Below are 25,669 nucleotides of genomic sequence, written 5' to 3' on the forward strand. Positions count from 1 at the left end.
TTTGCACATAATTTAAATTCTTTGTGTATTACTTAATTAGATATTCAAAGTATTACGCTTTCGTTGGAATTTGCTTCGACAATGAATTCCAATATTCAAGTGCTTAACCTAGTTTCTGAACTGTAACCGTTTTTATTTTCAGATACTGTCTCTGATAAATTTGTCTAATAAGATCTCCTGTATTCAAGTTTATTCCATTACAAATTCATTATGAAGATTTATCTTGATTCAAAAAATAAAACGTTGCTATTATAGTTTATTCGTATCTTTAAATTTTATTTAAAAAAATGAATAATATTAGAAATTTTAAATTATTATATATAAATATTATTAAAATTCATTTATTAAATTTTAATGAAAAAAAACAAAAATATTAAAAATTGTTGATATAACTATAATTTTTGTATTGTACTATCTATATAAAATCAATTTGAAATCAATTAATCAATCAATTTGAATAATTAAAAATATCTGACAACATCCTTTGAAGAAATAAAAATATCAATATCGTAGAAAAGAATTGGACCTGAGTATTAACGAAAAATTATCGTAATAACTGCTTTTAAGAATAATTTTAATTAATAGGATTTAGAATTTCTGTTGTACAGTAAGTAGCTTATTATACAAATGAGACTATTTTTTAATTTAGATATAACGATGATGCAAAATATGCATGTAAATTAACATATAGATTGATTTCGTTAAGAAATGTTAAAAAATGTTAGAAAAGTATTGGATAAAATATTATTTCAAATAATAGATAAATAATATAATTTATTTATAAATAATATAATTTTTATGTCAACAATTACCCAGGTTTACTTATACTTTTTCTTTCTTTATTACAATTAGTATAAATTTGAGATTTAAGTGTTATATAGATGTACAACAGTTTCTTTTGAAGGTTTGAAAAAAAAAGCATATTGAAATAAAAATTAATAAATAAAAAAATATGTAATTCTTATTTGAAAAAAAGAAGTACAAGAAGTAATTTTGTTACATAATTTTATTATTTTTAATTTAATTTATCATAATACGAATTATGAAATTAAACTTTATCAAAATCAAAAAATTTTTAAAGATAAAAAATAAATAATTATTTATAATACAATTAAAAAGTAATATTTAAAGAAGAAACTAAAATTCAAGAGATATATAAAAATAGAAAGATAAAAATAAGCTTTTCAATTTAACAATGTCTTCAAATATTCAAACCTAACCTAAATACTTTCGATTAATACTGCCAATAAATGAAAGAATATTATCCATATTTTCTTCAATAATCAACCAATCAAAACTTTCGCACAGAACAGAAAAAAAATCTCTCAAAATCATAAACGAAGCTATTTGTTAAAGAGTGACAATTTTCAACGAACACAACTCGACAATAAACTAAGAGAGCCGGCCCTGGAATCGGTTGCCTGTTGGAAATACCAGCACGTATCGGCACTAGAGGCACACTCGCACACTGCACTTCTGCATGGCGGAGTACGAACGGACGAACACACAGTCGGCTGGAATACGAATGCTGTGACCCGAGTAAATATATGCGATGCGCGCCGCTTCCTTGTAAACAAGGGCTGCTAAATGCCGTGAAGTGGCTCTCCGACTCGGGTCGAGGCCGCGTTCCAAACTTCTCCGTACAACCGTCGCGTCCTCTACCATCCTGCGAGAACTCTCAAACATTGCGATGCAACTCGAACGAGTTTCCGCTATTGTCAGCTCAACCCTGTAGTCTGTTGCTACTCGCCTGCTAATTTGATTATTCCAACCCGATTCGACGATGTGGTTTCATGGCGCCGGCTGTTTCCTCACCTGACATTCTCCATCGCTTCTCCTTTACGTTGCAGTATGTACTTGACACATGATAAATTTTATCGATTACGATAAGTTGCTATGTTTTAGGTTATGTTGGATCTTCGACGCGATGAATTAAAAGGAACGATAATCGTTTTGTTTGTATAAAATAAAAGAATTAATTTTTCAAATAAGATTCAATTTAAATTAATCTTTTGTTATGTTATAGTAGTGAATCTATGATAAATCCTACGTTGAATTATTATCTTTAAACAATATTAAACCTTCAAAACAATGAATTAAAAAAAAAAACAAAACAACGTTTAAAAGGAACAATAATGGTTTTCTTTGCATAAGAAAGGATTAACATTTTAAGTAAGATTTAGTTTAAGTTAACCTTTCGTTATGTTGTAATATTAGATCTATGATAAATATTATCTACATTAAATTGTTTTAGGTTATATTGGATGTTCGACAAGATGAAAAGAGCAATTTAAAGTTTAAAGTCATCTTTTATTTAATTATATTATTGACGTTGAATTTGATATAGACAACTAAGAAAATAGTTCTAAACTCTTGGCCAGTACAGTACGTCAAAGCAACCGAATTCAAAACAAGATTCCAACAACACGATTCCTATCATTCTCCTGTTTCATCCATCAGCTTCTCAACTTTCTCAATCCCTGAATTGGTTTCTCGCGGGAACAAATCCTCTCTTGGATCTCGTACTTTACTTCAAACTTTGGTCTCTCCACGGTATACCTTTCAACATTATATCATCGATATTTTCAAATCCTAAGGTTATTTAACTTTTATATTTATATTAAAAATATTTAATATCATTCAATTTTAACAATTTCCTAATAATAAAATTGTTTTATTTTTTTAGCGAGTAAGATGAAAAATTAAGTTATTATTAGAAATGAAAGGATATCCTATTGGCATAAAATTTTATTTTATGATCATTTTTCTCTAATAAGAAACAGAACATTCGTTAAAGGACATAGCTAATCTTCACTAAGCCAAAGGGACACCCGAGACAGATTCCATAAGCGTACACAGGCGCGAGTCATAATTTATGGTCACATTTATGCACCTCTTTCGCTTTCCCGATGCACTTTCTACAGACGATCTCTATGCTGCAATGGAGGAGAGACATCGGGTATCTCGTTTTCTTTCTCCTCTCCACATTACCAATTCCCACTTTCTCCTTCTCTGTCTCACGCAGTCTCTCTTATTAACTGTCGTTTCTCTCGTTCCGCCTTTTTCTCTCTTTCCACACGGTGCACTAGGCGCACGTTACGCAATTCCAAAGATATATGGTCGCTTCAGGAATATCTTCGGCCGGTCTCACGCGTGGTACCATTTACTGGGTGGCGATTCTCACTTTTATTCGAGTAGTAAGGTGTAAATCTTTATTCAGAGTGTCTCATTTGAATATTCGTTTATTAAATTATGTTACAAAATCATAAATTTGAACAGAAATTTTTGTTGCCAGATTTTTTGATTTTTTATTCTGAGAAAAAATGATATATAATTTTTCCTGGAATTTAATTCTTAAAATCTGAAATCTTTCCAATATCTGAAACTTTGTAATTTTGTAAGTTATGATAAAAAAAACTGGTACGTGAAGTTCCCTTGAAATTTAAATTTCTAAATTTCTAAATAGATATCCATCTGGAATTTTTATTAATTTTATGTATTAGAAAACTACGATTTAAAACAAAATGCAAAGTTTTTCCATAAAAATATGCTCTAGAAACTTATTTTAAATTTACTAATTTTCTGAAAGATTTATTGGTAGACTTTAACAAAATTCAAATGTTACAATTTTTTTTTATAAGAAAAATATACATGATATAATACTTAATATTTTCTTCTTTTAGCCATCAAATATTTCTAAACAATCTCTATTTTATCTTCTGGAGAAATGAGAAAGTCAAAATATAAAATAATGATTTGAATGTGACGGTATCCTAATCAAAATACGATGGAAGACCAAAGATAAAGACATTCCAATGTCGATTTATTCGTTCGATGTCACAGTCTTTCAAGATGATTATTGGGATGAGATTATATGGACAGTGAACAGGTGTTGTGCAACGAAAACGCGGAAATGCAATGTCGATAAACTCGCCTAAGCGAGAGAGACCCAGACGACCGGCGTCGCCAGACTCTCACTTGCCTTCCCCTATCTCCTCTGCCCGTTTCTCTGGCACGTTACAGAAATACACCGAGAAAATTATGTCACTAATGCGCCTGGATATATCTCTAGGCGTGGAAAAGCCGTTTCGTTGCGTCGTGAGGTTGACTGGAACATCCTGAGCTCAAAAGGCGGTCGCTTCTCCCTATTCCAATGGTCGGTTAAATTTTTTTGCGTTATTCATTTTAACAAAAATATTAATTAGGATACTAAAAAAAGAATTAATATAAAATAAAAATATATTTTTTTTTTATAAAATTGTTATAAATTATAATTTTGTTTTAATTGAGAATATTATTTACTTTTATGGAAAAACTCATAGGGATTTTATTATTAGAATTATTGAAATATTTATAATATATATATATATATATATATATATATATATACCACAAATATGTATATAGATTATTAGATTTAAAATAGTATTATAAAAATAAATAATAATATTTAATCATATTTAGATAAATCTCTATCTAGATAAAAATTAATTTGAAATCAGTCAATTTAATTAATTTTATAATTTTAGTATTAAAGAGTGTTAATACTCTAAATTTATATTGTTTTATCTTTTTTTATTAACATTAAAAAAAAATATTGATTATTATATCTTCAATAAATAAAAATTATGAATTTGAAAATAATATATATATTTTTATGAAGAAAATACTAAAAAAAAGGTAAAAAAATAATAATCATTTATTATGTTATAATATTGTTCATATTATATATTATATTTTTTATAAATTAAAAATGGCAACTGTTAATATTATTACTTTTTATTTTTTAAACATAGGATTATTGGAGATATAATATGTATTGCGTTTTTTTGCATTTAAAATTTCACTTGAATATTTTTTTTCAATCTTAAGAGATAGAAAAAGAAGATATAAAAAGATAATAATATTGGATGGAAGAAATATCAATGCCCATAAAAAAAGCATTGAATGTTTTGTTACAACATAGATATGAAAGTATTAATATGAATTAGAATATATCTTTTGAACAGAATTAGAATATTTTAATAATATTCCAATAATATTTTAATATTCTTGATTTGTGATTATTTATTAAAAAAATTTTTATATAATATAAATAATATTCGAATATCTTGATTTGTCGCTTTTTTTTATTAGAAAACTTGAATTTTTTATTTGAAAATTTTTTGATGAATAAATTATTACAAGATGAAGAAATTATGAAAGTAAAATTTTGTTATTTATATATGTAATTCATACTTTTTTCTTTTTTTTTTCTAAGTCTGAAATAATAAAATTGGTTGCATTCATAAATGCAATGAAATATGAAATTATTTTAATTAAACATACAACGTATTGAAAATTACATAAAATTTTGTACTATAGAAAGCGATATTTTGTACATACAAACATAAAATGGTAAATAATTTCTATAAAATATAATAATATAGATTTTATCCTCTTTTAGTTACAGAAAATAATCATATATCATTAATGCAATGTGTTGAAAGAAAACAATTTTAGAAGAGAAAGCTCTCCGGTCGTTTAGATCATCGTAAAGTCAGAATGAACATTATTGATAAATAAATAATTTCTGGGCTTGTTAATTCTACTAAACATAAACCGTATTACGCACATTAGATTTAAAGGAGAAAGTAGCAAAGTGCCGTACTAATGATGTTAATTTGAATATATATACTTCATTTCTTTCTTTTTGTTTTTATATATTCTATGAACAATAAGACTTAATAGATCTCAAATTCGAATTTAAAACTAATTTTTAACCAATTTAACTATTTTGAATAATTTATATTTTTATTCAATATTTATATATATAATATATATGATATATATAAAAAAATTTTATAAATAATTACTATATAATGAACGATTTCTACTTCTATTTCTTAATATTTCTATTTATATGTTATATATATATATGGAATATTTACTTTTAAAAATATAAAAAATTTACATACTTGTATTAACTTTTATATTAACTACTAACTTTTATGTTTATTTTAGAATCCAAAGATATCCTATGAATTATATTAACACCCCATATATTAAAAACAACTTCTACTTTCTCTCTGAAGCTTTGGAATATAGAAAAAAAAAAAAAAAAGAAAAAAATATTATGATTTTATATTTACATGAAATTCACAGTATATCTTTATTCCCGAAATACAATTTTTTTATCCAACTCAATTTCCATTTTTCAATATTTTCTAAACAACGAGCAGCTTTCGTGTCAAAGAATTTCAAATTCAGTAATTAACACGAACTTCGTGTCTGGTTTCCGCATTTCTCTCTTCAAAAAAAAAAAAAAGAGAAAATAAAAAATAAAAAAACAGAAGAAAAGAAAGAAAAAAAACGAATAAATTAAGAAATCACGCTTTACGCGTCAGCAACATGCACATTTGCATGTTTGAACTTGCTCACCAGTCGCAGGTATTAGTTGCATGTCTGTTTCTTCCCGTTACAATACGCAGAAATATTTTTGCATGCATGCCGCGGTCCGCGGAACACCTCGAGATTTCATAAGCGTTTCCTCGTTAACAAACGCCATATGGATACACAGAGGGAGAAAATGAGAAAAAGAAAAAAAAAAAAAAAAGAAACACGTTTCCCACGATATTTCATCCTTCTGCTTCTGGCATCGATCCATCAGAAAAAAGGTTGGAAACAAATTTTCTTCTATAATGATGTTTTCGCGTATACTATACGTATTTTTCTACGCATCGCGAAAGTTCCTGCACGTCGAAAACCCATGTCGTAAAAGCGTGACTCTCGTGATCGTTCACGGGATCACGCTTATCCACATTTAATGGGAAATCGATAGCATTGAATAAGTTGCGCGTATCTGTGTTTGAATATATCTATGTATGTCGTGAGAGAGCCGAGAATGTTTCGAACACGATCGATGATCGGTGAAATCATAGTACCTAGGTCATTTTGTTGCAGACATTATACATTATGATATCTCATCCTTTTAAAGTTTTTTCTCTGTCATAAAAATAATAGAATTTTCTTGGTTATTCCTTCCTTGATTATTCTTGGTTATATTGATAATTAATAAGAAATATTATTTATTCGATAAACTTTTTTTAATCACACAAACAGTAAATAAAAAAAAAGTCGATTTATATTTTAAATTTAAGATTTTAGAGAATTTATTAGAAAATTACTAAAATAACTATAATTACTAAAATTGAACTATGTCAAATTTACATACCTATGATTTTTTAAATATAAATTAAAAGTTTAAATTAATAATTAAAATCCGTCAATAAATATAACAATTTTTCGCTTATTCATTCATTCTAAGAAACTAAATTACAATATAAATCAAAACTTTCAACTTTATTCAAAATGACATTGGCCATCGCGAGAAGAAGAATTCGTCTAGGGACTTCAAGGCTTGGCCTATGCGCGGGACAAATTGCGCCATGACACAGCCATGCGCGCGAGATATAAATCGTCGTAAACGCGCCCGTTGCCCCGTACTCGCCACTTTAGTTCCGTGCCATTACACGTCCAAGGAACAAAGAGAAAAGTCGATGGAAATGTTTTTTCTTCCCGATGCTAACGGTGAAACCTCTTCTCTAACCACAATTTGCTATGAGCACGAGTCGAATGTATATATATATAAGTTTATGCGTTTTACATTCATGCGAACGAAGTTATGATGATTACATCGGATGAATAGTTGGTGAAAGAAAATCATTTATTATTTATTGCAATTTTCTTCACGATTTTTGTTGTTTTTATTTTCGTATTATCATTGAATTATTTTGGAATTTTAAAACATTCTTTTCATGAAGAAATCAAAAAGGAATATTAAAAACTTCAAAATATGTCTAAAAATTATTTAGAGGGAAATTTTTAAAAAATATATAGCAGCTCAATATTTAATTATTTAAATTAATAATAATATTAATAATATTATTAATATTATAATTAATAATCTTTATTGATAAAATTTCTTTTTTACAACAAATATTAAATTAAATGATAAATTTTATGATGAGTTTTATATTAGTTTATAAAATCTTTAATACAAAAGGAAAAAAAACATAAATAAAATATAAAATATAAGATGCAAAAAGATACGAAGTAGAAAACATGAAATTATTGCAAACGGTCGAACAATAGGAAAATAAATATTAATATCGTAATTGTATAGTCGTGTTCTCCAGAGGTTACGATAATGGAGCTGGGAACTTAGCCTTTATATTTAAGGTGCTCCATCCATTTCCTCCATTAACATACATAAACTCGCCGCTGATCCTTTGAAGACTGCGAATATGATAAGTAATGTTTTTTTATCATCGATGCATTCCAAAAAAATAGTCATCTTTCAAATAAGCAATTTCATTCGTCATACATAATACAAAAGAATACAAAACATATAACAAAATGTAGTTTTTGAATTTGTTTAAGAAATATATCTAGCATTAAATTTTCAATTCTTTCATTTTTATAATAACCGGCTTTAGTTATAAAATTAGAAATCAGATCTAACTATTTTTTTTTCATTTTAATGATACTAGTTTTCTAAATTTGAAAAAACATGTTTAAACTAAATAAAATATTTTTATATTAGAAATAATACAAAACAAATGAAATAGAATTAAAATTTTTTATTTTCAAACTTTTACTCTATCGTATTATTAAGAAATAAAAAATATTTATTTTAAACTTTATATATATATTATTATCAATTATTTTTTAAGAAATAAATTTTACATTTTTTCATAGAAAAAAGGAAAAGCTTTGAGAAATGGATAAAAAAAATATAAGACGAAAGAAAGAGATTATTTGTCAGATTTACCGAGAATCAAAGTTCAAAGTTCGTTGACTAACTATAGTAAGAATGTGAATACAAAGAGAGGTTGATATCGTGACAATACAATGCCAAGGGTGACTGGCTATGAAACGAAACGCACCAAGTGAAACCACAGTAAAGGCCAGAAAAAAAAATCTTAGGACCAAATACACACAACACTTACGAGGTTGGTAACGATCACTTCATGTCATGATTTATGTAGCAACATGGCTGACATCACCCAACAATTCTGCATTCCAAAATAAACGATACTGACGTTGTCCATGGTATAAATATAATAAATATTTCGATTAAAAAAAGAAACAAACAAAATGAAAAATCATGGAAAAGAATTATCCAGATTAGATTCCTAAATAATAAAAGAAAAGAAATATTGTAAAAATAATACGAAAAATAATACAAAATAAATGAAATAAAATATTTAAATTTATATTAACATGTAATATAATAAAATAGAATAGAAGATAACTTAGGAAAAAATTAGAATAAATATAAAAATAATGTGTTATAAAATAAGCAAAAATCTAAATTAATATATAAAAATAATATAAGAAAATTAAAGAAAAAAAAATTGTTATATATTCTTCGATAGAAAAAAAGCTCAAAGATAAATGAAACAAAATATATATAAGATAAAACAAATATAATGAAAAAAATAAAAGTATTTTATAAATCCAAAAAAAAAAATTAAAATACATTCTAATTATATACAAAACAGAACAGAAATTTTAGATACTTCAAAAAAATTAAAAATTAATAAAAAGGAAAAAATCTTTTAAGATAAAAAATTAAGATATATACGAAATATTGTACACATTTCATCCTGACACCTAAATTCTACTTAAAGAATAATCGCAACAATCTTGTAACTATTTCACCATTTATACAAGTAAAAGTATATAAAAACGTACACGACAACCTTCGATTCGAGGCGTTAGAATATCTCGAAGCACTTCAGCACGGTAATTCACGCGGTAAAGCCTCATGTAGGAAGTTACGCAACCAGCTTCTCTCAAGCGTGTCTCGATAAATTACATAATAAATGTCTCATAACTAAATTATGTAAAAGCGAGCGGTACAACGACGCCAAGTGTAAATACCCAACTTTGCGATAAAAAACATTTTCACGTATTCCGATCGTAACCGAACGGAAATGAAGTTGAAACGAAACGAAAACTATCTATCGAATATGGACACCTTTTGCGCCCTCTTCTTGTAAATATTCAAACGAACGACGAATGGGACCAATCAGAATTCGAAACGTGGTTTGAATGTGGGCCATCGAGTACGAATCGACTTTTTTCTCGATTGGTAAACAAGCAAATTCGTACAATTCCGCTTCTAGTTTTTGATCGTTCACGAGTATTTAAACTGATAACGGAAACGGTGAATAAAAAAAAAAAAAAAAGTAGACGAAAAGAAGAAAGGAAAACGGCGGACAAATGGTGATGTTTGTTGAAAAATAAAAGGGAGAAACGAATCGAATTCGACTATTGCGACGTAACTAGCGGAATGAAGCATTGGAGGTTAGGTACAACGAACGAAAGTTGGAATAAGAGAAAGATGAGGACAGAGGATTGAATAGAAGGAAGAGAGATAGATAGTGAAGGCTAATGAATAAAACGAATTATCTGTCGAGAGCAGAGTGTCCCGTTGAAGGAACAAATTGCCACGAATGTGCACGAGAACTAAGTTCTTCGGTCGATGACAAATTACGACAATGCTGGTAAAAAACTGCTAAAACTGGATGAAAAGAAGAGAATTGGAGAATTGAATTCGAATGGCAACAAAGAAGGTTGGATAGGCGTATCCGTCTTGTTTTTCCTTATGCTTTTTTTTCTTGCGGATGACAAAACCAATCCGAATCGCATTTCGGTATTGAATTAAACTACTTCTTTTTTCGCACAAAACAATGTCGAGATTCGACCGAAGAATCCGTTTGAGATTTGCATAACTGTTTCTTGTACTTGTCGGAAGCGGAATTAATCGATTGGTTTAAATCGCTTTCTCGATCGATTGTTGATAAATCGACGAATTTGTAAGCAGATTTTTTTATCGTCGAGAAAAATATTTTCTTTTGAAATGTCATTATTGGTTGAGAGTTTGATATCGAAAGATTATTCGATGGACTATGAAGGTATTAAATCAGCGGTATGTAGTTTAAATTTCGTTCGTTTAAAACCATGTTATTTAATTTTTTTATTTGTTCTTAAAAAATTAATTTAAAATATTTTTCACAAATCAGAGAAAACGTAAAGATAAATCATAGAAAATAATATAAAATAATATAAATTAAATAAAATAAAACTTATATAAATTGAATTTTCAATTATAATATTCAATTAGAATTAAAAAATTTCTATTTCCTGGTTTTTTTTTATTTCAATCATCAGCTAAACTTGTTTTTAGAATTTACTTACAGAATAACAGCTAAGAAATGTAAAACTTTATGCAAAAACTGTACGGGACAATTGTCTAGATAGATGCATCAGACTAATGTTTTTTGTGTGCAGCCGCTTCTCGTTGTCGACGTGAGAAGCGAAGTGCCTTCGACTTCAGGTTCACTGCCATGAGCATTATTACGCAAGAAGAGGCTATGTTCGTTCCTCCTGTTATGTCTTAACCGCACTTAATTAATCACCTAATTGCCGACCTGCCAATTAAACCTCTGGTGTCGGCACGAGTTACATTCGTCGGATCAATTTTCTTTGACTTATGCATATTTTATGGTAGGTTATTCCTAAATATTTATTTGATGAAGAATATGTTTTTGGAAACAAAATGTTGTGTTAAAATCAAATATGCATTTTGCAAACAGAGTAATAATAATTATTTTTTTTATTTATATTTCACATTATAAAATTGAGTTTTTATAAAATAAATATTTTTTTTCCAACGAAGAATTCATTTTATATAATAAAGTATAATTTTTTTTTTAATATTTTATATTGAAAAATCAGAGATAAATATTCCAATATAACAATGTACAATTTTACTGCATGAAGTAATGTCAAAATTGAAATATATTTTTATTCTTAATAAATAAAACTTTTTCTATCATTTGTCTAAAATTTCTAATATTTTTCTATTTAATATATCTTATATCTATATTTATCAAATAGATTTATCTTTATTTCAAACAAATGAATTTATTTCAAAGCGACAAAAAACTCATCAACCAGTAAATATCAATTTCAATTTATAAGCATGAAATTAACTATGTAAACCTACTTACGACAGGAAAAACACCACTTTCGATCAATTGGAAGTGAAATCTCTGTGAGCTAATGGCCAGCAATGAGCAGCGACAATTTTAAACTCGTTAAACGTGAAATGAGAAAAATCCAAATGTCTGGTTTTTAATGCAAATTATAGGAGTAACATTTAACGATGTAAAACAAGAAAAAAATATGGAATGACGGTAATTAAACGACATATAAACTCGACGTATTAAAATCCTTTTACGGTGCAACACATTGGCGAAAATCATGCACACGTAGACATCAAGCAACGTTAGTTTAATCTGAAAGATACCGGAAACTGAAAGTACCGGGTAAATCCCACGTTCGATTCAATGGAGACTTTAGCACGACCTTAAGCCATATACGTAAGTACAACGACCTCTTGCTAATTATTCTCATTAACGGAAAAGCTGGATTCCGTGGTTTCTGGAATGCGAAGGAGAGGTACCTTTTATGTACATCATTAGATGATATACACAATTGTAATAGCTTTTTTTTTTTTTAAAACAATCTACTATAAATTATTTTAGTGAGATAAGATTTTTGTTACAAAATTTATTATAAATGTCAAATTTTCTCCATTTTCTTTAAGATACAATATTTATTTTTCTTTGAATTTATGATAATATACTTCAACATTGTATTTTATGTAAATTTTTTTACCTCGATATTTACTTGGAAAAGATTGAGATACAGATATGAAGAATGTCAAGTTATAATATAGAGAAAATATTTTTAATGCTAATATAAAATAGTATTAAAATTACTAACTTTATTAAGATCAAAATCTATCTTACTATAATGCTAACTTATAAATATTAAAAACTTATAAATGTACAGAATGTCGCTATTCGTTTTCTGATAATAAAATTTTGATTAAAGGTCCGAAGAATTTAAGAATTGAATAATTCAAAGATTTAAGAGATTCAATGATACATAAAATTTTGCACGGTAAGATGAAAAAGTTAAATATCCAAATAAAAGAAAAAAATCAAAGATGTATAATATTTTTTAATCTACTTCATAAAATATTTAATAATTAAAATAATCGATCCAATCATGGATTTGCAGTTTGTATTTCTGTCGCTGAATGAATCTGATATCATGGCACGGCAATTAATTGGAGTCGTTGAGAAGGAGCTCAGGTTATTGCGAGAAGCTGGAACTCCCCCAGGAAAGTATAGCTTCTAGTTAGGTTTAATCTGAAATTCTGGAAAGCACAGTATATTCGCACCGCGTAACGAACCCGCATTAATTAAGTTCCGCTTCCGTCCGCGAACGGAAGTAACGAAGAAAGTTCGGCGGCCAGTTAGTCCTCCCTCTGCAATGCGAATTTCACTACCAAATTTTCGCCTTATACATCAGGTTCTGATTACAATTTTTAAAAAAAAACATATAGATTACTTTAATGTAGATGATCATAAATGATACTTAATATCATACATCATTCAAAATATTTCAAGTAATAAAATTTGTTTATTTAAGTTACAGATAAAATGCAAAAATTCAAAAGTAAAAGGGTACAAGAATCTCATCCAAAGATTTAAGGATTTAAAGATTAACAGATCTCAAGATTCAGAGATTCAAATATTTCAAGATTAAAAAATTGAAAAATTCAGTGATTCAATGATTCATAGATGCAAAAGTTCAGATTTTCAAAGAGTGGTTGCCGAATTTACACTCAGTTTCAGAATTCTATTCAAGAAAAAAAAAAAAAATGAGAAAGGAGAATTAGTCATAATTAAATCTCTCAGTAAATCGAGCAACTTTCGAGTTGCTATCTCAACATTCGTTCATAAACATCAAACTATATACGATGAATATTTTTCAGGTTCAGATCGTCGAACAGTCGATAGTTCAATATTACCATTTCATCAAAACCTCCAACCCGATATTCCGCGTATTCGTCCGGTCTTCGTGATGTTTGCGTGGAATCACGATTTATAGCCATGGATGTAACGTTATTTAACTGAAAAATGTTATTTACGTTCGTACAAAGTAGACGTATACGTACGTTGTTGCTGTTTGTTATCAACGTGCGTCGAAATCTAATATTTGGCCAACGCGTGTATCGCCGCGTTTCTGCGATTGTTCCACATAAAAGTCAGCCAATCTCCAAACAAGTTTTTCCGATTTTTGCGATCGATATCGAAATTTTGAACTTGCCATCTGATAAAAGTTCGAAAAAAATTCTTCGATCAAGGAAATCATTGTGAAAACTATTAAATTTTACGAAATTAAAATTAATCTTATATCTATCTATTTTTATAGATATAGATATAACTTTTTTTTTTAATTTTGGTTTAATTTTACATTCATAGATTTTCATTTTTTTTTATTAAATAAATTCGAGGCGTTGACTTTAAAAAAATATATCATCAGTTTATAAATAGTTGAAAAAAATTTTTAATATAATGAAAATATACAAAGATACTTTCAGTCAAAATATTTCAAAATATCATTTTTGAATGATAGCTAAAATTGAATTATTTTATTTTAAAGATTCTAAAAAATCAAAAGTTATTTCCATATGAAAATCACGCACAAAAGATAACAGTTTATTTTAATTCTTATAAGCACATTTACAAATACAGAAAAACTCTTACATCATTAAAGGATAAAAACTGTAATCTTATTATAACTTATAGTTACCTATAACGTAAGAATACCTGTGAATAAATTACAGTGTAAATCAACGCAATTTAACACAACTTTCATTGCAACTTTCTTCGACTTACATCACTCTTGTTTTCAACAGCTTACGTAAATCTTGTAACTATCCAAGACAAGAAATACGTATTGTATTGCTAATATTTTTAACGTCATAAAATACGATGACGGGTATTATTCCCTTATTTTTTTTTTTTTCCAATATAGGGAAGCAGTATATATATATTTTTTTTTTATAGTAATGGATCATGATTTAAGTGACACAGGAGGACGAACCGTATCTTCGTAATTTAATAGGGGTGGCTATTTTATGGAATTCATGACCTGGAATTTCAAAGGAAAACATATAAGGTTTATCTCGGCAATTTTTCATGGGTAAATGCCCGTGTTGAAAGTTAGAACGAATTGAAGTGTCGTGAAGTAACGATACGAATATTAATGAATATATCACGATATATCGATATACATACATGAAAATTGAATATTTTTCGTTTATTTCGTGTACCAACGATAGGATGAGTATATTCGAAAGAGTATGTTTGAATATGGTATTAAAAAAAAAAAATTCGTGCAAAATAAAATGAATAAAATAATAATAAAAATGACGAAGTAAAAATAATTGATAAAATTTTTATAACTTTCAATAAAAAGTGAAATATTCACTGTCAAAATTGATTGTGACTTATGAAAATATTAAAATATTGCATAATTGATAAAATTTCGTAGCGAGATTTGATTAAACGTTTTACGCAATAAAATGGAAAAAACTTCACATGTTTATAAATGATATTTTCGAGCTTGTTTTTTAATTATTTTTGGTTACTCTATATTACACAATCAAATATTACATAATATATATTGGTCTCGATTTATTTTTATGGGAATTATTATGCACTGATTAATTATTCAAGAAAGGGATTATTATGTTATTTAAATATTAAAATAAAATATATAATTAATAATAATAATTTTTAAAAATAATTTTGGAAAATATATCAGCTTCATTCATTTTGAATAATTATCTAACTTACAATTCTTTTAAAATTAGATATAATTACTTAAGATTATTCGTATATCGTTTAAAATTTCAAAAAATTAATTTTTCCATTCCATTTTTAATTTAAAAAAAAATATTTATAGATTTATAGATTATAAAAAAATTATATTTTCTTTAGACTTAGAATCAAATTTTTTCAGATTCAAACATATTCAAATCTTATATCTTCATTATATTTCTCTAAAAATCCTCCGTATCTTGACAATTAAATCCCCATTTTATCCCCTAATTCGATCTCGATTTAAACGCAAAGTGTTTCCCCTCCCTCCTCGTACCAAATTCCCATACAAAACTCGCGCGTATAAATCCTCCACGGTAAAACCTCCACCTAATCTGGCACAAAGAAACATTCCCGCACGCTCCATCCAACCGACTACAAAAAAAGTAAAAGGAAAGAAAAGAAGAGAAGAGAAAAAAAGAAAGAAAGAAAGAAGAAAGCAAGAAAGCAAGAAAAGAGGGGAAAAAAGAGGCGGACAATTACACGAAACGGGTAGTGGTAATAAGAGAAGCCATTAAGGCACCCACCCCTGCGAATCGCAGATTCCTCGAGCCGGCTCGCGGAACTATTCCACCGGAGAATTTATTCTTAGCAGCCGCCTGTTAGTCCGCGTTTTCCACGATTCCCTCGAAATTCTTCGAGCCTTCGACCTCGTCGAAAACCTTCTCCTCACGGAAAAATTTTTATTCCCTGCCTCACTCGCGTTCCTCTCCTCGATCACGTCCTCCCCCCCTCCCTCCCTCTTTCATTCTCTCCCCCGCTCCGCGCGCGCATTCGAGACCCTGGTCTCGTACCGAGTCAATTACTGGTTACTCGGTTACTCGCCGATGCGTTGTTGCGCCGAAGCGTGGAGATGCCACTCGCGCGGACCCGCGCGCGGACGTTACGTATATAACGCCGGGCCGATACGCCGCGTATCGTAATTCGCAATTTGCCCGAGCATTCACCTTCGAATTCCCGTTACTCGCGTTCCGTATCCGTCGTCCTACACTCGACACCCGGGGCACCGCTCCCGGCGTGCACCATTCGCGAAAACGGCTCGCGTGATCGATGCAGTTTTTCCTTTATTTATTTCCCGTGCTAAGTATCGTGCGCGAGATTTCGAGGGGCGAGAGAGTTAAGGGGTGAATTAAGGGATAAGTGGATGGATGGAAAATCTGCAGCCCAAATCGTGGGTAGCGGAGAGAAATTGAGATTCGATTAAATTTTTTTTCTCGTTTTTTTGTAGAGAGAGAGAGGGAGGATTAAAATAAATATGTGAATTTCGCGATGCGTCAAGAAGCGAAATGGTAGAGGATTTATTATAGAATCTGATAATTATGAAGGTGTTAGGTATATTTCTATCGAATAGAATGGAAATATATTCCATAATTTTAAATTCCTGGTGATTTCATTTTCGATAAAAATTAAATTTCTGATTACTTATTTTATCCGATTCTCCGTTTTAATTGGATCTTGATTGTTCTAATTGTATAAAACGCATAACGATTAATTTATTACAATCTTCCCGAAGTATTCAAATAATTCTTTTTTTTAATTCCGACGAAGAAGATGCTTCAATCTCTCCCATCATTTTAATTAATTTTCTTTACACACGAATCGTCTCGAAATTAAATTTAATTTAGAGACGAGTGAAAAATATCGAAAAAGTCACGTTTCCATAGAAGAGAAAAAAAAAAAAAATAAATAAAACTGAAAATTCGATTGATATATTAGAAATATTCCCCGATAAATCATCTTTAAACGGCAGATATTAAACGTATGCGGTCGCTGATCCTCCCAGGCTATCCTTTTCCGTGTCGCACGATTGTTGCTACTCCCAAGCTGGCAATTAATTCTTACCGACGCCGGCGCTTTGTAATCACCGCTTAATGGACACGCCGCTATTTATCGCCGCCCGGTTTATAATTAAACACCGTCCACGAGCCGATCGGTTGCCTAATGCGAGTAGACGCGGGATGTATTTATTGCCAGCACACGATTCTCTCTCTCTCTCTCTGTTACTCTGAAGCGAAATTTTTGCCGCGTCGCCACGGCCTCCTATTTGTGAAATTATCTCCGATCGTATTGTAACTTTAATCTTGAAAATTCGATCAATTTTTCCTACCTCCTCTTGGGACAGTTTAAAAAGTAATAAGATAAACGTAAGAGTCTATATTGAAAAATTGTTGAAAAATTAAAATGATCGAATTGATGCAAACGTTTAAAAAATTTGAAAAAGTTTTTCAAAGTTTTCGCGTGTAAATTTAACGATAAGGAATTGGAATGTTGCAACGTTATGAGAAAATTGGTTATACGGTTTGGTAACACACGAAGGAATGTGAATTTTATACGTAAGAATCCTTTTGTGTTATATGCGTAGAGTATATCGAATGCATTGTATTAAGCGTTTGATTAATTATACGCTTATACTACTGAAATCGACTCTTGATCTTCTTGTTAGAATTACACTTCTTCTTCTTTTTCTTTTTTTTTTTTAGAAATAGTTTTTATACGTTAAATTAAGGAGAATTAAATGTCTAATTGTGAATTTGGAATTAATATTTTTTTTATATGTATATATAGATAATGTTATCTGTTTTATTTTAAAATATTAATTTTTTATTGAAATGAAAACTGATATTTTTTTATAAAAATAGTAACGAAATTATAATTATTTACATTACTAATGATTAAAAATTTAATCCATCTAGTGTTCTTTAATGTATTATGAAGCTATAAATATATATATTCTGTTCAATCGAATTTCAAGAGTTCAAAATATTGTTAAATCTTTAATTAATTACTTACGAATTTTGTGGGATAAAATTAGTGTTAAAATAAAATTTAAATGAATATGGAAATAGATAAGTAAATTTATATTACGAGAATAACTTGTTGTTGGATCGGAATTTCTAGATTAGTCAATCTAGTGACTTTTTCTTTCTAGAAGGATATTCGATACATTGAACTTTGATTACATAATTCGTAAAATTAAAATATTACGTATCCAGAAATACATATACAAGATTGTACAGATTTTGTGCATAGAATTGTGCACATTATGAAAGATATTATAATGAAACAAACGATAACATTTTGCCATTCTAAGATAAGATATAAAATTTTCAAATGGTGAAATATTTTTTTAGAATTTCGTAACATTTCGAAAGCATAAAACAAAACGGAGAGAAATACACGAGCACGGCAAAGAACATGAAACTTTCCTTGGGAATTGCAACGACATGCACAAGATTGTATAAATTATCGATGTACTTTAACCAACGAGTTGTTCTCAACGCATAGTTTATATAATCCTTAGCATTACACGATGAAGAATAAATTTCTCCTCCAATCTAATCTCGTTTTTTTTTTCTTTTTCTTTTTCTTTTTTTTTTTTTTACACATCTCGACTTTAAATATCAGTATACACTGCTTGATATAAATAGATATGCCCGGTTAGAACATCGTGTTAAGTATCCTCTCACCAAAGAAAGACAAAAACGGGTAGGAAATCACATGGCATTAAGAAAAGCCATTAAGTAGGTTCAGAGAGAAAACCATTTCTCTTTTGACCCCATCGATCTATTCGAACACGCAATCTTAAACATAACCATGTATTTATTTAACTTTCAACGATATAACGACGTTTTCATAGTCACAAAATATCTCACTATTTTTCTAGTAAATGCCGTTAAATGTTGAATTTCATGTGTTGCAAAAAATCTAATTTAATTAGAAAGAAAGAGAAAAAAGAAGGAAAGGGGAAAAAGTATATATTTTTTTTTTTTTTTTTTTCGTTATATTCGTTATAATTTATTCATCCATAGTTTTGATAGAAACTATATTCAAACGCTTCCGCTTGGGCAATCCGGACCTTGCAGTAACATTTAGCTTCGAACGAAGCGAACTTATTATTTATGCAGAGAACTCGATATTACGTTAAGGTTCGAGCTCTCGCTTTTAATGGCGCTATTGTTTGATTCCTTCCAGATACGTGCCTCCCTTTTTTTCTCTCTCTCTTCTCTCGACTCGTGATGAACGTGTTCACTTATCTCTTCCTTCGCGTTATGTAACACCGAAAGGAAAGAATGGTGGGTAACTGAAAAAAAAACCGAGAAAGCGAGAGAGAAGAGTGTTTCGATTCGCCAAACGATGAACCATTTCAGGTTGGTCGAGGAGGATCGATTCTCAGCATAACGAGAGAGCAACTTTCTACTCACGGTATTCGTATAAAGTTCAGCTCCACGTTTGTAATTTGCGGTTTGTTGCGCGCGCAGCAATCAGATCGGTAACGTGGACCGCTAAACGATCTTACCCGAGAAGAGCATCGGCTATTCTCGTCCTTTCGTTTGCGTGAAAACTGAAATGGCGGAACGGCTTTCTAATGTATCACGTGGAAAGAAAGAAATTAGAAGATTATAGTGAATTGCGTTCTCTCGTGTTTTTGTTCTCGAAACAAGAATGGAAATTAAAAATTGTGTTCAGTAAAGAATATACGTGGGACGTAACGAGCGATTTAAAACGATAAAAGAATAATTTTTTTCGAGAGGTTATGTTTGAGATAAGATTGTAACAAGTGATGAATGTAAATGAATGTAAATGAAATCAAGCTCGAATTGTCAAATTGGAAAATATATATATAGATCCATGTGTTGGATAAAACAATATTTTATCCATGGATAAATAAAGGTAAAAATAAATTGATAGTAGACGTATGTATGTCTGTTTGTTCATTGAAACAAAATCTTAATTAATTAAACTTGATTGATTGATTGAATCCACTTTTTTAAACGTATATTTCTATTATTTATCAGTGATTTCTAGTATTTGAACTATTTATGTATCGATTCAATTCAATAAATCTTTATTGTATATAGTAAATGGATTTAATAAGAATTTATTTAATCGAGCACCGATTAAAATTTCGTTTCAGCAAAGTTTCAAAATACTTCGATTTCAATCTCTTTGATCAATCATATACATTTGCATCGATTTATCAGGATTTTATTTTAAAAAAAATAGAGGAAAAATGACAGAGATAGATGACAAATTTCTGCGAGGATTCGATGAATGAACAGTGATATTATTCACGTTACCTCGAGCGTGTCTATATAATTTCTCATTTACACAATGGTGCACGAGCGATGCATTTGCACCGTGTTGCAGCAAATGCAACTCTACTTTAACATATCGATTCACGTACGTCGAAAGTTTCAGAAGGCCACAGCAATACGATTGAACGAGCAAAGCCTCTAAAAGAGACGAGAGAACTTTTACACGAATTTAAACTTTCCATCAAGGTTACGCATATTATTAATTTTTCTAGTAAGGCTTAAACATATTGGTGAAACCGAAAGTATAGATATTTTTATGCATTCATGAGAAATACGAATATACAAAAATGGATATCTTCGAAAGAGTTTATTTTATCGATTCGCAACGAATGTATGATTATTCTCAATGCCATGGTATACCTACACGTGCATAAACTAACAGCCATGAATAAAATAACTTTCATGGTATAATTAAATGTAGATAGATGATATAACAAACACGAACTTTTCCCCTCTCTTCCCCTTTATAACTATACATACAATACGACTAACAACGAATTCTGATACGCATATTTCACATGACTCCCCACTGCATTTCGTATCAAAATAAAAACAAAATTTGATTACATTTAAAGAGAGATGTTATTCTACAACATCAAACGCACAACATTTCCAACTTTTGAACCTCGCAATCAATTACCACGCAACGAGCCTGTCTCATCAATACCATTTACCGCAAAATAAATTTTTCTGTTATGATAAATTTAATTACACTTGCAGTCCAATAGGTGAAATCCAAATTTGTTCGTTTTTTCGATAGAATGAAGAGGATCCCGTCGTTTTGATGAACAACGAACCGATCAAAGGTCGATCCTCGATCGGTGTTAATGAAATTAGCGGGCGATGGCCGAGGGATAAGGCGCTGTGCGGAGCGGAAAACGCGCGGAAGAGTCGGCCCAGCCGGATACCTGATATCGGTATTAACTCGACCATAAAGCATTCCGCAGGCCCCGTCCACAAAGTGATTGCGATTGCGCCTCGGGCATTACAACGCGCAGATTTATGAACAGGGGTTGCCTACGAACGTAAGTCAAATCCCCTCGGGACCCGTTCAACAGAAAATCGTTTGCACATGTGTTGCTCGAGGCACGCATCCCCGAGAAACAGTGCACGGTGTATGCACAGGGTGTCTGTCTTGTTTTAGATTATATATAGAATATTTTATAGTATAGAATATTTTTTAATTTGAAATTTGAAATTTAATATTTTCAATTTTTCTTCCTAAGTTCTATTACACGCCCTTGTATCGCTTGACAAATTTCATTTCTCTTTAGACGAGGATAACATGATGTGTGTGTGTTTATTTATTGATTCGCAGAAATATATTATGTTGCCTCGCGTTTAAATTACATTTCGTTTATACTTAAATTAGTAAATTGAGAATGTTATATTTCAGAAAAATTGGGAAGGAGGTAGGATAAGGGTTTCATTTGAAAGAACGAAGGGAGTAATGATATATGTATATGTAGAAGGGATGTATGTAGGCGATGAAGAATGGTAATGAAGCGGATCTAAAGAGGATCTCAAACGATTCTGCCGGGAGGATTCCGATCCAAATTGCCAGAATCCTTCGAGTCTGGAGGGTGTTGGAGACGTTACAAAATGCGTTCCGCAATGCAGACACCGCGGAACCTTTGTACAGCTCGATGCCAGCTGTGCGGAGTGCCAAGTAAAAACTGAATATTTGTCGCCTTAATATGTCCAATAAATATGCTTCAAATTGTGAGAAAAGACGCGGCAAATGAAAAGCAAGGTATTCGATTCGTATCACACTCAAAATAATTTTAATTAAATAGATGAAGTGGATTTTAATCTCGTCAATAATTATCGTTATTAAAATATTTGCAATATCTTACTTATTCTACAGTCGCCAAATAAAAGCAAAAAAATCACTATACGTTTTCAAAAATTAAAATTTATTCAACCAATAGAAAATTAATATATTTCCGAAAAATCATAGAAAAAAATAAATATATAATACGTAATTATAACAAATAGAATATTTAAACCAAAATATTTAATATCACGGTTTACCTTGCAACAAATAAACACTTTATCTAATTCAAATAGCAAAAAAAAAAAATCAACATTTTCTTTCTATTTCAAAATGACAACAACAGGCAAGAAGAGATTCGAACCAGCATGAAAATAGACAAAACTGCATGCGAAAACTTATTTTACGAAATTTTCGATCAATCGCGAAATAAACTGGAAAGAAAATCGCAACGCAGATTCGAAAAAAAAAAAACAAAAATCACGGAAAAGCAGATTTTCTTCTATTTCACCGCGAATAACAGGAATATCTGGACAATTGGTAGCCCCCGCGGGGGTTAAGCCGCGGCTCGCAATAACCGATCGGCGCACAAATACAATCCCGGCTCTCTCAACCGCCCGTTTCATTTGCAAATATACATACTTCCGCATGCTGGCCGGTAATGGCCGTTCGAAATTGCTCGATCTCAATAAAATGGCCACGAAACTTCGCGAGCACTGTATATAGACCGTGGTGCGCCAATACCAGCGCGGAGAGGGGACGCGTGTGCACCGATACAGGTGAGAGCACACGCACACGCGCACGCGAATATCTCGTTGCAATTTTACAGGGACCCGATCATCCTAGGGAATTTATATTTCTCGTTATCTCTCCCGCGTGCACGCGCATGTGTGCCGCGCATACATCGCAGTGTGCTACTCCGTCGAGACAATTTTCGCGTGGAAAAGTTAACGTTTGCGGCACGCTAACCGAGGAATATTTCATTCTGGAAGATCGTTCGCTTCGTTTCTGGTGTCTTGACTACCTTTGCTTGGAAGACGAATAGGGGACTGAGTGTTGTGTCTCTTGGTCGAAACGAAATTGAGCACGTAAGTTTTCGAGATTTAGGTTAACCAGTTTAAGGTTAACCTAACGGTCGCGTTAAATGATAATCTGCCTGTTTTTATCGTGCAATGGTTTATTGTGGATGCTTATAATTTTTGGAATTTTTAGAATCGTTTTCCTTTTATCATTTATCGAGAATTTTCGATTGAGCACGTTATAAGCACAAAAAGAACGTTATTTTTCGTAACGGTTTGAAGTTCTTTCGAAAACTTGTATCTATCATACGCGACCAACGTTCTAAATCTGATTTTAACTTTTGCTTTTATTTTTTTTGTTATAAATCGAAATGCTTCTTCAAACTTTTTTATCCGGAAAATAATATCGTCGAATCGTCGATAAATCAACTCGTTCCTATTGGATAAAGAAGTAATCTTTACGTTCGAATCTCGAGATCAAATTGATCAAAAGTAGGGAAACTTGTAGGAAAAAAAAAAAAAAAAAAAAAACATGGTTTATCGCGAAATCTTGCAAAGTTTCGTATTTGTACAGGATTACGTGAGAAGTCGTACAGAAAGCGTACATTTGAAAATCAAATTTCTAACTCCGTTTCAAAGAATCTTTCCTTCCAATCCATGAGAAAGCTTCCCTGTGATATCTTCGTGGAAGGTTTGCAAAGATCGAATCATCAGTTTCAGGAATGGAATTACCCAAAAATTTAAGTCAAGGATCAAGGGTATCGAGTTCCATTAACTCTGAAAGCGAAGATTCGTTCGAGATATTAATTAAAAAAATATTTAAATCTTATCATTCGTGCATATATTTGAAGTATTCAATTAAAATTCGATCTTTTATGAACGATATTTATATTTAAAAAAAATGGTACGTATACTTCCCAAATAATAATAGAAATAATACAATTTTTCTTTTCAATTAAATTTCTTTTTTTCTTTTTCCAATTATTAAATTATTCGTATAATTTTTATTTTAATTTAAAAAATACTATATTATATTAAATATAAAAAGAAGAATAGCAAAGTGATGGCTCTTGTGAGATTCTTTGCGATCCAATGTTAATCTTCGGATTTTAAGCGTAACACAACGCCCCTTTTGGTTGCATGCACGACGAATCTCGTCATCGATCGGTCGTACGTATTAACATTCGATCTCCTCTCGATCCGGTCTCTCCCATCTCTCTCTGCTCTTCCTTATCCTCGCTTTTTTCTCTTTTCCCGCGGTGCATTGATCCCAGAGATCGGAGTGTAATTAACTCGTTATATCTATCCTTTGCAACCCAACATTACGTAACGCTTCTATCCTTCCTTCCCTCTTCCTCCTTTCGCCCCCTCCTCCCATTTTAATTTCTCTCCTCCACTTTTTTTTTCAGGATTCATTCTTTCTTTTTCTATCGGATAGGATAGATATACCATGTATTTTTTTTTTCTTTTTTTTACAACTTGTTGTTCTTTCGATTTCACGCGTTTCAAACGAGAAGGTTTTTACGTTTCAGCGATGGGATCGAGTTGATCGCGAGTGAGATTTGAACATTGACGGAAGAAAAGATAGTATCGTAGATAGATTTAGATCTGAAATATTAATTCAGAAGTGAGAAAGAAGTTTTAAATGGGATAACATTGATAGAAAATAGGTTGTATTTTATATAGGTTGTATTAAAAATATTGTCTATTCATTTTGGAATTATATCTTTCAAGTAATTCTTGTAATTGTAATTGTAAAATAACTATATATATATACTTTTCTTTAATTTCTTTAAAAACATGTTATATTATTGGTAAGCAGTTAGAAATGGAAAAGTTAAAATGAAATTAGAGGAAATTTTAATCATTATTCAATAATTCTTTTACGTTTATTGTTTAAAAATTTAATCGAATGTCTTCTCTTTTTTTACGATATTCGAACATTATTTATTTAACAGATTCTAAGTATCGACTTGTATATTATAC

General features: G+C 30.2%; 1 protein-coding gene and 3 long non-coding RNA genes across 13 annotated transcripts in view; 2 read left to right on the forward strand and 2 right to left on the reverse strand.

Annotated features, from left to right (window-relative positions):
- Nucleotides 1-25,669, reverse strand: part of LOC413076 (ecdysone-induced protein 78C) — a 113,001-nt gene that overhangs the window by 42,879 nt on the left and 44,453 nt on the right. The window lies entirely within an intron of this gene.
- LOC100578409 lies at nt 1,187-4,219 on the forward strand. 2 transcript variants are annotated; one of them, XR_120246.4, is made up of 5 exons: nt 1,187-1,849; nt 1,906-2,172; nt 2,255-2,597; nt 2,687-3,202; nt 3,684-4,219. It is a non-coding gene; the product is annotated as an uncharacterized LOC100578409 (long non-coding RNA). The 2 variants fall into 2 exon arrangements; XR_410258.3 differs by having other exon boundaries at nt 2,687-3,197.
- LOC113218820 lies at nt 8,089-9,239 on the reverse strand. Its single transcript, XR_003304789.1, has 2 exons — nt 8,991-9,239; nt 8,089-8,277 (listed from the first exon to the last, which is right to left on the reverse strand). It is a non-coding gene; the product is annotated as an uncharacterized LOC113218820 (long non-coding RNA).
- The window catches only part of LOC100578461, a 51,782-nt gene continuing 44,596 nt past the window's right edge, over nt 18,484-25,669 (forward strand). For 3 of the 5 annotated variants that reach the window (XR_001703456.2, XR_001703457.2, XR_003304787.1), the window contains exons 1-3: nt 18,484-20,465; nt 20,710-21,915; nt 22,287-23,752. This is a non-coding gene — a long non-coding RNA (uncharacterized LOC100578461). The remainder of the gene's footprint in view (nt 20,466-20,709; nt 21,916-22,286; nt 23,753-25,669) is intronic. The other 2 variants (XR_003304788.1, XR_001703459.2) reach the window with 2 other exon arrangements.

This window comes from Apis mellifera, linkage group LG6, assembly GCF_003254395.2.
Source record: "Apis mellifera strain DH4 linkage group LG6, Amel_HAv3.1, whole genome shotgun sequence".
In the NCBI taxonomy this organism is placed as follows: Eukaryota; Metazoa; Arthropoda; class Insecta; order Hymenoptera; family Apidae; genus Apis; species Apis mellifera.